Genomic DNA, 13,563 nt, shown 5'->3' with positions numbered 1-13,563 from the left:
TTGAACAAATTCGTAATCGACGATTTCGCGGACGATTTTCCACGGAGATGTTTCATTTTCAACACGGTAATCGGGAAACAAACGGGCTTTCGCATAATGTTTTTGGTTTTTACATTGGTGGAGATTTACAACCTGACAAGACGCTCAAAGTATCCAGTGCGCAATGTCAACAAAACAGCCGCCATGGACATTTTGTAAAAAATCGCATATTCAATACGTTTGCCGAGCTATAAACTACTGTTAATAACGTTAATGCTTTACAATATTTACATAGACAGTTAGGGAAATGGTTGTGCTGTTATAGTGTGAAATTTGAAAATTGTGGGTTTTATCGTTGTTACGTTACGTCGTTTTTAGACGAAAGTGTGCAGTTTCCAGAACGTCACTCGCAAATAAACTCGGCACAGCGATAGTACACAGGCTATTTTTAGGTGGCAGCCAGAGGGTTAACCCTCTTGGTGCCACGGGACCACACCCGCATAGTGCCAGGGGACAATATATGGTCCCGAGAAAAAGCCCTTTTAAACTGTGAATTTTGATATTTAACTATAACCATCATCACCCCAATCATCTTAGCTTTAACATCGTGTAACTCATACTTTATACAATGCTACGGATTGCCAAATATGGCGAGATTGGTAAAGTGGCTACCGCTCTTCTCGGCCTTTTTCTGCCATGTTTGAACACCAAGCGAATGACGGCGAATTTTGATTATGCACCCATGTCACATACACGTAAATATTTTCAGACAAAATCCTTGTTCATAAGACAAAATATGACCTGAGTGTTCGGAAAGACATATTTTTCGCAACTGTATACTTATTCACGTAAATACAATTCTGTTCACTCCTTTATGAACAAGTTTATTTACACGTTTTGTATATTTTTATCGACTATCGGTAATGGCGGAATGGTCGGTACACATGAGAAAACGACAGTTTATATTTCCATTACATTTATGACGTTCATTGAATGAATTTATAACCATCTTCACCCTAATCATCTCAACGTTAATATCGTGTAACTCATATTTTATGCAGTGCTACGGATTGCGAAATATGGCGAGATTAGTAATGTGGTTACCGCGCTTCTCTATCTTTTTCTGCCATGTTGAACTTCATGCGAATGAAGGCAATTTTTTATTAAGCACCCATGTCACATACACGTAACTATTATTATATCAGACAGCCAATTTGAAAAAGAAATCTGATCGGACTGGTCAGAAAGATTTACTAGTCCCCACTGTACAGTTATTGGCGTAAGAGTACTAACGTTTAGTCGGCCACGGAAGTTTTTTGTTCAAGTATTGCATATGTTTATCGACTGTGTCAAGGCGATTTAGCACGGCGCTACATACCAACCGACAGTGCAGATTGTGTCTTTTTGTTTATGATGCTGATTAACAGAAAATATTCAAATCAAAGATATGGAAAGATAGCTATAATCGTTAATATTAAGTTGGTATAGTGTATATTTATGGGCAGGAGGTTCATGATCAAAACCTAAACATTTAATGGCCAAGCCCGAAGTGATCGACAGGGCACGTTCGCATCATATCTGTGCCGCGATTTCTTGTTTACCGGTTGTCCTACATACTCGCCCGTTCAGACAAATAACTGCTACTTTTTTCATATGAAATGACTAAGAGTCATGTGTGATTGCTCAAACTACCTGACCGTGTGAGTGACTTGCCCTAACTGTTTCACATTTTGTCGCAAATGGAGATTTCAAAAGTGTGACCACGACATCTAACGTGAGTCGACGCCATATTGTAAACAAATTGTGTCAAGGTCGGTTCCACATGTGGTAGCTCGGCCCACGTTTCTGTCGATGGTACACGCGATACAAACATAATGCAACTACTGAAAACATCAACATAACTTCTACAATGATGACATCAATACCTTCTTGTATTTGGATTAACCGCTTATGGATACGCTGTGCTGTTAAGTTCGATTTCGATTTGTTTTTCCTTTCATTGAAACAGTGATAATGGCGCTGTGATTGGTTTGCTGAAATAGTATTTTCCATGAGTCTAATGTACATGGTACATGCTGTGATTGTAGAAGATAATTGATCACCAATTGTGTATGCATTTATATCATCAAATAAACATTACTAATCTCTTCAGAAAATGGAACATATTAAAGCTCGTTTTCAAACATTCTGCCATGGAAATTAGATCAAAAATTAATATTAGATTTACAAATTATTTATGTACACTGTACTGCGATTAACGTATGATAATCTATTGCAAGTCTTCAACTCTTATTTGATATGTCATCTGAAATGTCAGCAATGAGTACAATTAATTTTATTTCGTTACAATCTGCAATTTTATTCAAATAGGCTAAAAGACGGTCGGTGATTTCACGCCGCTGTGAATTTGTCGTCTGGACAGGTGCGCGTGATTTGACCTCGCGTTGTGACGTGGATGACGTCACATGAAACAGCTGATCTAATGTTGTGGTAGTATAATGGATACACGTGGTTTCATTTTCCAAATAACAATATGCTCTTTGACTGAACACGAAAGCATATCTAGTACATCACGATTGGAAAATGTCTACGGCGACCGACGAGTGAATGAGACCGCTTATCATTTGACTAACAGTGGTTAGAATATTTGGCGCAGTTTTCTAATTTTGGTATGTTGACATGTGCTTTTCATATCTGTTTGAAGGCTTGATATTCCAAAAAAATAATATGCATTTAGTTGAGTACAGTGAGAAAGCTGTCAAAATGGATCCAATATTAAACCACCTAGATTTTTAATATTTTAGCTTCATGTATTGAAATCTCGAATGGTTCAATTTATAACATAAACAGTAAATTAAAGTAATTAGATCTTCACACAATATATAGATAATCAATTTCTGAAAGACAAAAAGTTTTTACTGTAAATGTGACTTCGTTTTCATGTTTTATATAGTTATATTTATGTCTTTTCTCACTCTGCATTATCTAAATTACCAAATACTTCGACCAGTGACATATATATAGTAGTAATTAGATTCTACTTTGTTTTGTATCCTAGGTATGAAATAGATTTTCTTTTTAAATAAATATTTGTCTAAGAGCAAAATCAATACATTCTTGTGGGTTTTTTTCACCATTTTAATTTGTATATCTTCCCTCCAAGCTGTTGCATGTTTAACTAGGCCAAAATTAAGAAAAAAAAGGAAAGACATAATAAACCATTTTTATTAAAGATTTTGCTGGTTAAATTATCGAAGTTCAATACCAAGAATATATTTTTTCCTTTTATGACAAATAATTCCATTACTTTCATTGGCCTACGATTATTATCTATTTCAAACTTTTCCTTTAGTAGAATGGGATGGAATGGGAAACTAGTGGAAATAATCTATCACGTATGTCCTTAAATGTACATGTATATACCTAGCTAGGTTTAAATACACTTCTAAAGTCGTATTTATAAATCAAATTAATAAATGAAAGAAAAAGTGGTATTTCATGGACTGGCCATACAAGTAAATTTTGAGCAAAGGTCAAAGTTAGGCAGCCAAGTGCGAAATACGACTGATACGAGGATGTATGTTTTCTGGTGGTCATAGTGAAACAATGACATACGGCGCCCGAGTTGCGAGTGATCGAAAATAGGTTTGTTGAATAGATTTGCTGCCCATGAAAACGTGTCAACAATTTTGATTGAATCTACATGTACTTACTTTTGGGTGGTATTACGTTAGTATAATCTTGTTAATTATTAAGAAATAATAATGATGCCCGATATTGAGCGATGTCAATTTGAGTATTGTTAGGGCTGTTTAGCGATCTTTCACATTTTGTCCTTTGAAAATGTACGATGTCAACTATTACCCCGAAGTTGTTTTTATCACTAATAAAAGAGCACGGTCATTGAAACATACATGGACGTAACCGGGATTTCTTCAAGATATACATTCCAAACTGTCATTCGTTTTGTGACATAATCTTTGAAACAGTCTGCGTATGAATTAATCACGACCACTTCCGTCAATTTTGATTTGACGTCCAAAACACGCACAATTTCATCGGGATTTTTTATCGGTAAATTTAACTCACGGAAAATTTGCAGTGAATGTGTACTTCAACATAAATATCATATGTCTATCACTGTTAGGACATGTACTTGCCAATGATATGAATTATTGGTCATTTAGATTTCAAACAAGGGCACTTACTTGACTTTGCTTGCCGTATTCGGGTGCGTCCATATTACGATTAATGTGGAAAAGTAGGAAACTTATAATTCCAGCACTTTTATCGATGGCTGGGCAGTGCATAGATCTTTTTGATTTGGTGACTTTAGATACTGTTGGAAAGACAATCAACTCGAGTTGCATGTTATACAATTTGGTTACATTGTGTGAAGAAATAAAGACGTTGCAACACTTTTGATACAATGTATACGTTTTTGTAACCGCGTCGTCAGCACAGTGTGGCACTGAGCGGTTTGCAGGCTGACTGACGTCCAGGCACCATGAGGGTTAAAACACATCTCTACTCTCACACTTTGACAAAAAATTCTAAAGGGCCATAAAACATGCATTGTAAAGATCAGCTCGCAACGGAGCATGTGCAACAGCGACAAAGAAACTCTCCATTCCCTAAAAATAATGGAGCAGCTCAAACAATAGACGCCACGGATGTGTTTTAACGGACATTACTGCGACAGGAGAGTGTTTCGAGGCTTGTCATGTTCCAATCTACTTGCCGAGTACAGTTTGGATACCTAAGGGGAAACACTGACTTCCTACCAGCTTCAAACACTATTGATTCTTGATTCAAGTATTGAGCCAGACCTCTTTCAAGACATGCCACAGTGACAAACTACTGGACATTTTCGTGAGTGCACCAGCTATTATTGCACATGATTTATGTGCTGAATCGTTTTTTGCTGTGGCAAAAAATAAATGTGAACTTTGTTTAAAAGCCAGATGTTTAGAAGAATATTCCTCCTCTACACACTACATTGCCAAACTCTAGTTATATTTCAACGAAAAGACGGATAAGGGGAAATTACGTTGTGAGTTAGGAAGATTCCATATCTCTTTATTTAATTGTGATCAATCGTGTCATCCCGGGAAAAGGGAGGTTACGGAAAAGAGCGAGAGGCGCCGATTCGTTGATGGATCCCCATGGAGACCGTTGCTACTTCCGTTATTCACAAACGACGCCATTTTGGTTGTTGCTGCTGCACTTTGTTTCCACGTCTGTGTTTGCATTTTGCTCTTTATCCCGCACGTATCGCACGTTCTTCACGATGTATGCCACTGTTGCTTTGGTTTATCATCAAGGTATTTAGCAGTGCTCTCAGTTTTACATTATTTTTGCTTTTCATCTTGATTTCAAAGCTTTCAGATCGATACCTTTTGACGGATTGTAATTCCCAACTTGAATCCGCCCTAGACATTTGGTAAAAAAGTGAAAGAGAATGACGGACAGACTCATTAGCAGATGGGACATTTCATGTACTTCATCGGCCCCTCGTATATTGATGTACTTTAGGGATTTCTTTTGTTTTACAACTGATCAGATATTTGTCTTTTCCGAAGTGAATCTGTAGGATTGTGAATGCATATTTCCCACTTATATTTTTATACATAGTCTCACGCTTTCGACGTCCCACCCTACACCAGATTTTGGTGAATGGGACCCCCAATTACGTAGAGAGGCTGTGAGAATATGTGTGACATGAAAGACATGAAAGTACAGTAAATGGACATTTTTGGACATGAAAGAATACAGTAAATGGACATTTTTGGACATGAAAGACACAGTAAATGGACATTTTTGCACATGAAATACATATAGGGTAAACGGAAATTTTGGGACCTGAACGACATAATACAGTAAATATACATTTATGGACATGTCATATCCAGTATGTGTCTTTCAAGTCCCCAAACGTCTAAAGACGTGATAAATGATCAAATTTACAGTAAATCCAGAGCCATGTTTCTAGGCCCTTTGCCTCCCATGAGCTCACCTGGCTATAGGATCTACTCAATATGACAGGAGTTTCTGAGAATTGTACCATCCTTAATAAAGTATTCATAGGAGTTGTCTAGGTTTTCATACACCATCTTCTAACTAAGTGTAGTGTCAAGGGGTGGTAACATAGTCTTTGTACCTTTGGACATGAAAGACATATACAGTAAATAGATATTTTGTGACATGAACGAGGTATACTGTAAATGGGCATTTTGGGACATGAAAGGAATATAAGGAAAATAGACATTTGGGGACATTAAAGACAAATATACTGTAAATGGATTTTTTGGGACCAGAAAGACATAAACTGTAAATGGGCATTTTGGGACATGAAAGGAATATAAGGTAAATAGACATTTGGGGACATGAAAGACAAATATACAGTAAATAGACATTTTTGGACATGCCATATGCAGGATAGGTCTTTTAAGTCCCCAAACGTCTAAAGACCATTTTACCGCAAAATTCCTGGCATATAAGCTTGTAATGTTGTGATAACTTGATTAGGCTTCTCAAAAACACAAAGTTACTAGACTAGTTTATAGTCAAAACAATAAGGATCGATATGGTTTTGTATTTTATTTTTATTTATACCATTATAGCTCAGGACGACCTCTACAGGTTTCGGAACTACCAGGCCCCCGTCTCCCAAAAGACTCTTCCCGTCTCTGATCTTGTAGGTCATCATTAGGTTCAAGTTGTTTGAATTTGGCCTTTTAGTAAGAAAAAAACAACCCGAGAAACAGTGCAACTGGCAATATTTCGAAACAAGCCATCTGTGTTGAAACAATATTAAGACAAATATTACATGATATTTAATGGTTACGAAGCTTCTTATAATTAGTACTCATTGGTAACTCACAACACAAGGAAGGTGACTTGCATTATTCTGTCACTCATTACATAATCAAAGTTGTTATTCCGTTCTGAATACATGACCTTTTCAAGAACAAGTGGTATTGCCACTTTTTGAGTGGGAATTAGAAACAAATGGTACAAAATGGTCGACTTTCTCACGTTATTCATACACGATTATACTATCGAAAAATACTGATTGCAATGATTTAGAAACTCGATTTCCTTTCTGTAAGCGCTCCAGTGTCTTCACGATCACCGTCAACCCCCTCTCGTCCCAGCCCGACACCCAGACCTCCCTCCCCGTCCCTGCCCCCAGAGCCCGCCCTCAAGTTGTGGAGATAGATCTTGGTGAAGAATCCAAGCAGCCCCAGTCATGCTCGGCCGTCCTTGTGTCCTGTGTGAAATACATGTTCCAGAGTTTCTTCACGGAGAGATAGACTTTGGAGTTGTTTGCTGTGCTAATGTTGTGTGAACTACTAGTTTTAGGACCTTTCGGGCGAACCATTTGGACTATTTTAGATTATTTTTGATAACATACATTTTTTACTTAATAATCAGCTTAAAGTATACGTGATAAACGTTGCTGCTTGAAGAACGTGTCTTGTATATTTTATATTTCTGCATTCCTTGTTGTGAAGATTGATGACACACGAAATCGAGAGATGTCTTAGCAGGTTATCCATGCCAAACAGTCGCTTCAACCAAGCTGTCGTTATTTTACAAGTTGGTCAAAATGGAGATTTTGAATGCTTGATTTTCCCATATTTTATTAGGATTTGTTCACTGTATCAGCGCAGAAAAATCAAAACAAACAAAACCTCGAGGGAGGTCGAGCTCCCGCCCAAAGACTCCACGCCAAGCAGTCGCTGCAGCCAAGCAGTCGTTATTTAAGAGATCATTACAATGAGGATCGGATGTTACACTGTCGGTACTCCTAATTAAAATAACTCATGCTTTCCCATGCTGCAATTATCTCTTACATACCCCATGTATAAGGAAGCTCCAGGTAGAAATGAGACCGTTGAACTCCCATGTATCATGTCGGTCGGTAAGCAATACTTATGCTGTTAGAATCTGAACAGCTATTATTGGTGGAAGACATCAGTTAAAAAATTCGATGCAGGATAAAAGCTTAATTAATTTAGTTTTGTAAACTCACCCCACCCCATAACTTACTTACTGGCGAAGATATATCAAAATATGACGATTAGATAAACTATTTATTGTAAATTCGTGTTAAATTTTGATTAATGTTTGATCGAAAACATACTTTTCTTTATCACCATTGAGTTTTCATCACGCGGTTACAATCTGTATAAGAATCGACGTACGCGACACTCGTTGCTAAATACAGGTAAATACAGCCGCTCGCAGTCATATACCAACATTGGAATCACAATCGCTGGCAAAATGAATATTCCTTGAAAAGCGCACTTTTGAAATTCTGTCATCACTGGAAATAAAATTCCGTATCGTCGGAATGTCTTCTTTTCACTTTATAAGTATTAGAACGACCTGCAGCTAATTATAATTAATTAATACTCGCGATATTTTGTGATTCTCTGTCAAGTTGCGAGGACAATAGGCATGCTTATTGTCCCTAGCTTAGAATATTGTAACTAAATCAAAGTATGGTGCCTCTTTAACGGGCGCCGCAAAGGACTTTCTCCCAAGTTACACATGAAGTGGTAAGGGCCTTTTTACATTTCCATCTCTGATGCTATTTACAGAATTCCATTAGGGTCCCACAGCAAGCCTTGCGTCTTTCTTTTCGACTTGCTCAAGTCGTATCTTGACTCCTTGAAGTAGTTACTGCAGGGATGACCGCCGTTTCCGCACCTGAAAGTAGAAAGATTAGCAGACGAGAGCAGACCAAGTACATTAAATTTCATTGTTTTAGCAGTTCAGATACATCAATCGTGGGAGGGATACAGACAAGTACCGGATTCTAGGTGAAACCGCATTATCAGTGGTTCATATTGGGAAAGGGAGGACACTCTAATTTCAAACGGGAGCTATCTCCGTTGTTTTCGTATTTGCGAGAAATGGCATCACCCACGCTGCACGTTGTTGGTCCAGCTATTAAATGCCCAGCTTATCCCTAAGGTAAAACGTAAGGTAATTAAATGTTTGAATGCATTATATATTTATGTTTCCATCAGTACATCTTCTAAGATTGGTTTAGTGGTGATAACCATTTTCTAAAATGTGGGCCCACATTTTTCCCGTCATCTATGGTGATCGAAACAAGTGGGCCCACATTTGTATTTCGCCTAGCTTCGTTAGGTTGTTTCGTTAGTTCTGATAATCAATCCCTAAATGTGGGCAGACGTTCTTCCGACATATTGATTGTAACAGGAGGGACCACATTTATTAATCGCGAAATTCTACTTAAATATTGATAATCATTTTCTCAAATGTGGGCCCACATTGTTCCCGTCATATATGGTGATCGAAACAAGTGGGCCCACATTTGTATATCGCCTAGTGGGTAGACGTTCTTCCGTCATAGTGATTGCAAAAGGAGGGACCACATTACAAAATCGCTAGCTTCATTAGCTTTGCTTACTTATAACCATTTTCTAAAATGTGGGCCCACATTGTTCCCGTCTTATAGTGATCGAAACAGGTGGGCCCACATTTTTAAATCGCTGGGTTTCATAAGGTTGACGAAGTCATTTAGGCTATTGGGCTCACGTTTGTCATTATGTGACATTTTATATTATTCATAATTTGTAATATTGATGGGAAATATCTTTATAAATAATTTCGTGTGACATTAATTCCATAAAAGGCACAAAAGTCTTTGAAGTTTGAATATCTGCGTCATAGCTGACCACGCTAGTTTTACAAAAATAGCTACCAAGCAATAAACTTAAATCTACTTCAAATTACAATTACAGAGGCAATACCACTCATTCTACCTTTTCCAGTATAACACATCAAACTTATCATAAGTGTTGGTGGCGATATAAGCCTGAACATATGTCTACACTTGAATTGATCTCGGACATGATACAAGCCTCAGACGTTTCCAAGAACTTGTTCCATAAAAGGAATAACTCATGAATATTAATAACCCCACGACCTAGTTTGGCGATGTTCGTAGAAGTGAGTTCTGCTGTATTGCCATCTTATTTGTACATTTTAATCCAATTATAAGTCATAATACTTATTTTAAATAGACAAATTATGAGTTCGTTATGCGGGTTTGTTTACGTAGTATATATTCTCAACAACAAGTGCGTTTAGTTTCGAATGTGGGCCCACCTCGAACTTTCGATTAGGCAAACGGAGTTAGCTCCCTTCTCGAACCACCGATAATGCGGTTTCGCCGGATTCTAGAGCCACGACGTGACAGACAATGCCGAACGACTGATGTTTCCAGTACAGTTGACAGCTAGTATCGTGTCCCGCGATCTCGAGACTTTGTACAAATTTTTCAGTTCAGTGATTAATTAATAAACTCGTTATTGAACTTAAACCTCCTTGTTGTGTGATCCTTCTGAATTTCGACAGTTTCGACGTTCGCTACTTGTAGATCTTTGTGATATATTTTCGCGAAACCTCGTCTCCAAGCACTGGTATTTATTTTGTCACACTTTTTGACTGGTGGCAACATCCATTTTCGTAGTTTATCCACTAGAAAATATGGACCAGTCTAAAAGCTAAACACGCGATATTCCGAACGATGGTCTATCGTCCATCTGTTGATTCAATGCATGGAGACAATACAAAGAGGTCTCTATATAGACTCTCTGCTTCAATGAGAAACATTTGAGGGGAACAGCCTTTGCACTGCCCGTGGGAAGTACTACCATACAAATCTATTAGACATTCAAATATGTTCAGTTTTTTAAAGTTTGAATCGAGAACTTAGTCAAAATATATTTGAAAGAGTTGTCACTAGTTATGCCGTAAAGCTCGAAAAGGCTGCTTTCTGAATGGCTAATGTCGACTTCTTGTTAGTCATTTCATTGGTCGGTCAAAGTCCTGTGTAAAATACATTTTCCAGAGTTTCTTCACGGAGAGATAGACTTTGGAGTTGTTTGCTGTGCTAATGTTGTGTGAACTACTAGTTTTAGGACCTTTTGGACTAACCATTTGGACTATTTTGGACTATTTTTGATACCATACATTTTGTTTCATACATGAATTAAAATTTATATAATATTCTGCTTAAAATGTATGTGATAAACGCTGTTGCTTGAAGAACGTGTCGTGTACATTCATGTTTTCTGCATTCCTTGTTATGAAAACTGAAATCAAGAGATGGCTTCGCATGCGGTCCATGCCAAATTGTCGCTTCAACTAACCTATTGCTATTTTAAGAGTTGATCCAAATGGGGATCGGGTAGATGAAATGGTGATTGATTTTTTAAGGATTTGTTCACTATGTCAGTGCAGAAAAATGAAAACAAACAAAACCTCGAAGGAGGTCGAGCTCCCGCACAAAGACTCCACGCCAAGCAGTCACTGCAGCCAAGCAGTCGTTATTTAAGAGATAATTACAATGAGGATCGGATGGTTACATTGTCGGTACTCCTAATTACAATAATTCATGCTTTCCCATGCTGCAATTATCTCTTACAGAGCCCGAGGTTGAAATGTGAACGTTGAACTCCCACGTATCAGGCCTGTTGGTAAACAAAAATCTTGCTGTCAGAATCTGAACAGTTATTATTGATGGAAGACATCAGTTCAAAAATGTTATGGATAAAAGCTTAATTAATTTAGTTTTGTTACCTCACCAAAATATTCCAAGATTGTTATGATTCAAGTATACAAGTTACAGTTATCACAAGTCGCATGTGATTTATTGTCCCTATAACATAATACAGTTTACAGATTTTTCTATCCGGGGGATCAAAGGTCATTCCGACGTCACATTCAAGGGCTTTTACCTACCAATGTCTACAGGGAATGTTCTAGAATCGATCCCATATGATGATTTAATCCCATGCTTTGATTACTTAGATCGCATTTCGACAGCTCTAGGAGATGTGGCGTCCTCAAGTTTCAAAGTTTATTGTACAATTTCATTATTTTAACAGTTCAGATATATCAATCGTGGGAGGGATACGGACAAGTACCGGATTCCAGAGCCACGTTGTGACAGACAATGCCGAGCGACTGATGTTTCCAGTACAGTTGACAGCTAGTATCGTGTCCCGCGATCTCGAGACTTTGTACAAACTTTTCAGTTCAGTGATTAATTAATAAACGCGTTATTGAACTTAACCTCCTTGTGTGATCCTTCTGCATTTCGACAGTTTCGACGTTCGCTACTTGTAGATATTTGTGATATATTTCCGCGAAACCTCGTCTCCAAGCTCTGGAATTTATTTTGTCACACTTTATAAATTGTGGCAGCATCCATATATTTTCGTAGTTTATCCACTAGAAAATATGATTCAATGCACGGAGACAATACAAAGAGGTCTCTATATAGACTCTCTTCTTCAATGAGAAACATTAGAAAGCTGCTTTCTGAAAGGCTAATGTCGACTAATTGTCGGTCAAAGTTCGCGAAAGGTCGTTCTATGTCCAGTATCACAGATACCCATGTAAATATACCTACAAGTAGCAATGTGGGTTTCAGGCTATCATAGATGTTGCGAAATTGAAAAAGTACATAAGCTTTCATATGAAAAAAAGTTTGCTTCATTTGGATTGTCATTCCGAGTTGTAGGATATCAACTTATTATGAAATACTAAGCTTGATAATTGTGTTAGAACCTACACCGAAACGTCGCTCCTAATCGTAATAAGGAAGTTGTTCATCCATATTATATCTTGTCCTTACTTGGTACTCATACTTCTAAATGCCTCTCAAAGAAACTTATTATCGCATAAAGTTGGCTTGCACAATCGTTTATAAACAGTGAAAGTAGTCCCTACTTGCATCTCTATCCGCATATGACCCCATAGTTTCCTGCCGAGAAACCCACCCATTATATGATAAATCCTATTATATTCATCAAGTCTTGTCCAAAACAAAATGTACCACTTACTCAACGTGAAAAAATGTATACTGTACGAAGGGTCCATGGCTAAATGCCACAGGTTCTGGAAATCAGTCATTATTGTATCACAAATTAATATTATTTCTTGCATGATTGCACGTAAAATTGGTTAGCAGAGATTATGTAATGTAATCGCACAAGGCCTTAGGCACCGATCTTCTTTATCGAAGAAAAGAAACTGACTCAGAAAATGCGTGAAAGTGTATGAATCAGACTGTTGTAAAAAAAGAAATTGTCTGCCACAAAAAACTCGATTTTTTACAGACCGCCGTCATATAGCTGGAATATTGCTGAGTGCGGCGTTACACAAACAAAGTCGGGGATTAACCACGTGATCAAAACTCAATGGTGATGTTTATCGCCAACAAAATGGATATTTCTTGAAAAGCGCATTTTGCAATTTTTGTAATATAAGTAATATTCCTTATCGCTAGAATGGCTTCTTATAAATCTTTTCACTTTATAAGCATTATTACACTCCATTCAGCCCACTCTCCAGCCTTGCGAAAATAGGCTGGCATTTCTGGGCTCGATCGTAGAGCCACCAGTGGCTATTACGACTTATGTCCCTTCGATTGACCAGTGAGAGTCCACATCTCATATCACTTGAATTTGCTTCGAACAAAATAGCGGCGCCCAGTCAAGACGATTGTTGTGAACATAACGCCACTTCTTGGAA

General features: G+C 37.7%; 1 long non-coding RNA gene across 1 annotated transcript; it reads left to right on the top strand.

The window, feature by feature from the left end:
• The first annotated feature begins 5,158 nt into the window (after window positions 1-5,158).
• On the top strand, window positions 5,159-12,099 carry LOC125383465. Its single transcript, XR_007222750.1, has 2 exons — window positions 5,159-5,303; window positions 11,913-12,099. It is a non-coding gene; the product is annotated as an uncharacterized LOC125383465 (long non-coding RNA).
• Window positions 12,100-13,563: the final 1,464 nt, after the last annotated feature.

Source organism: Haliotis rufescens, unplaced genomic scaffold (genome assembly GCF_023055435.1).
Source record: "Haliotis rufescens isolate VD_foot unplaced genomic scaffold, xgHalRufe1.0.p SCAF_23, whole genome shotgun sequence".
Lineage (NCBI taxonomy): Eukaryota > Metazoa > Mollusca > Gastropoda > Lepetellida > Haliotidae > Haliotis > Haliotis rufescens.
This window is presented reverse-complemented; position numbering and strand designations above follow the sequence as displayed.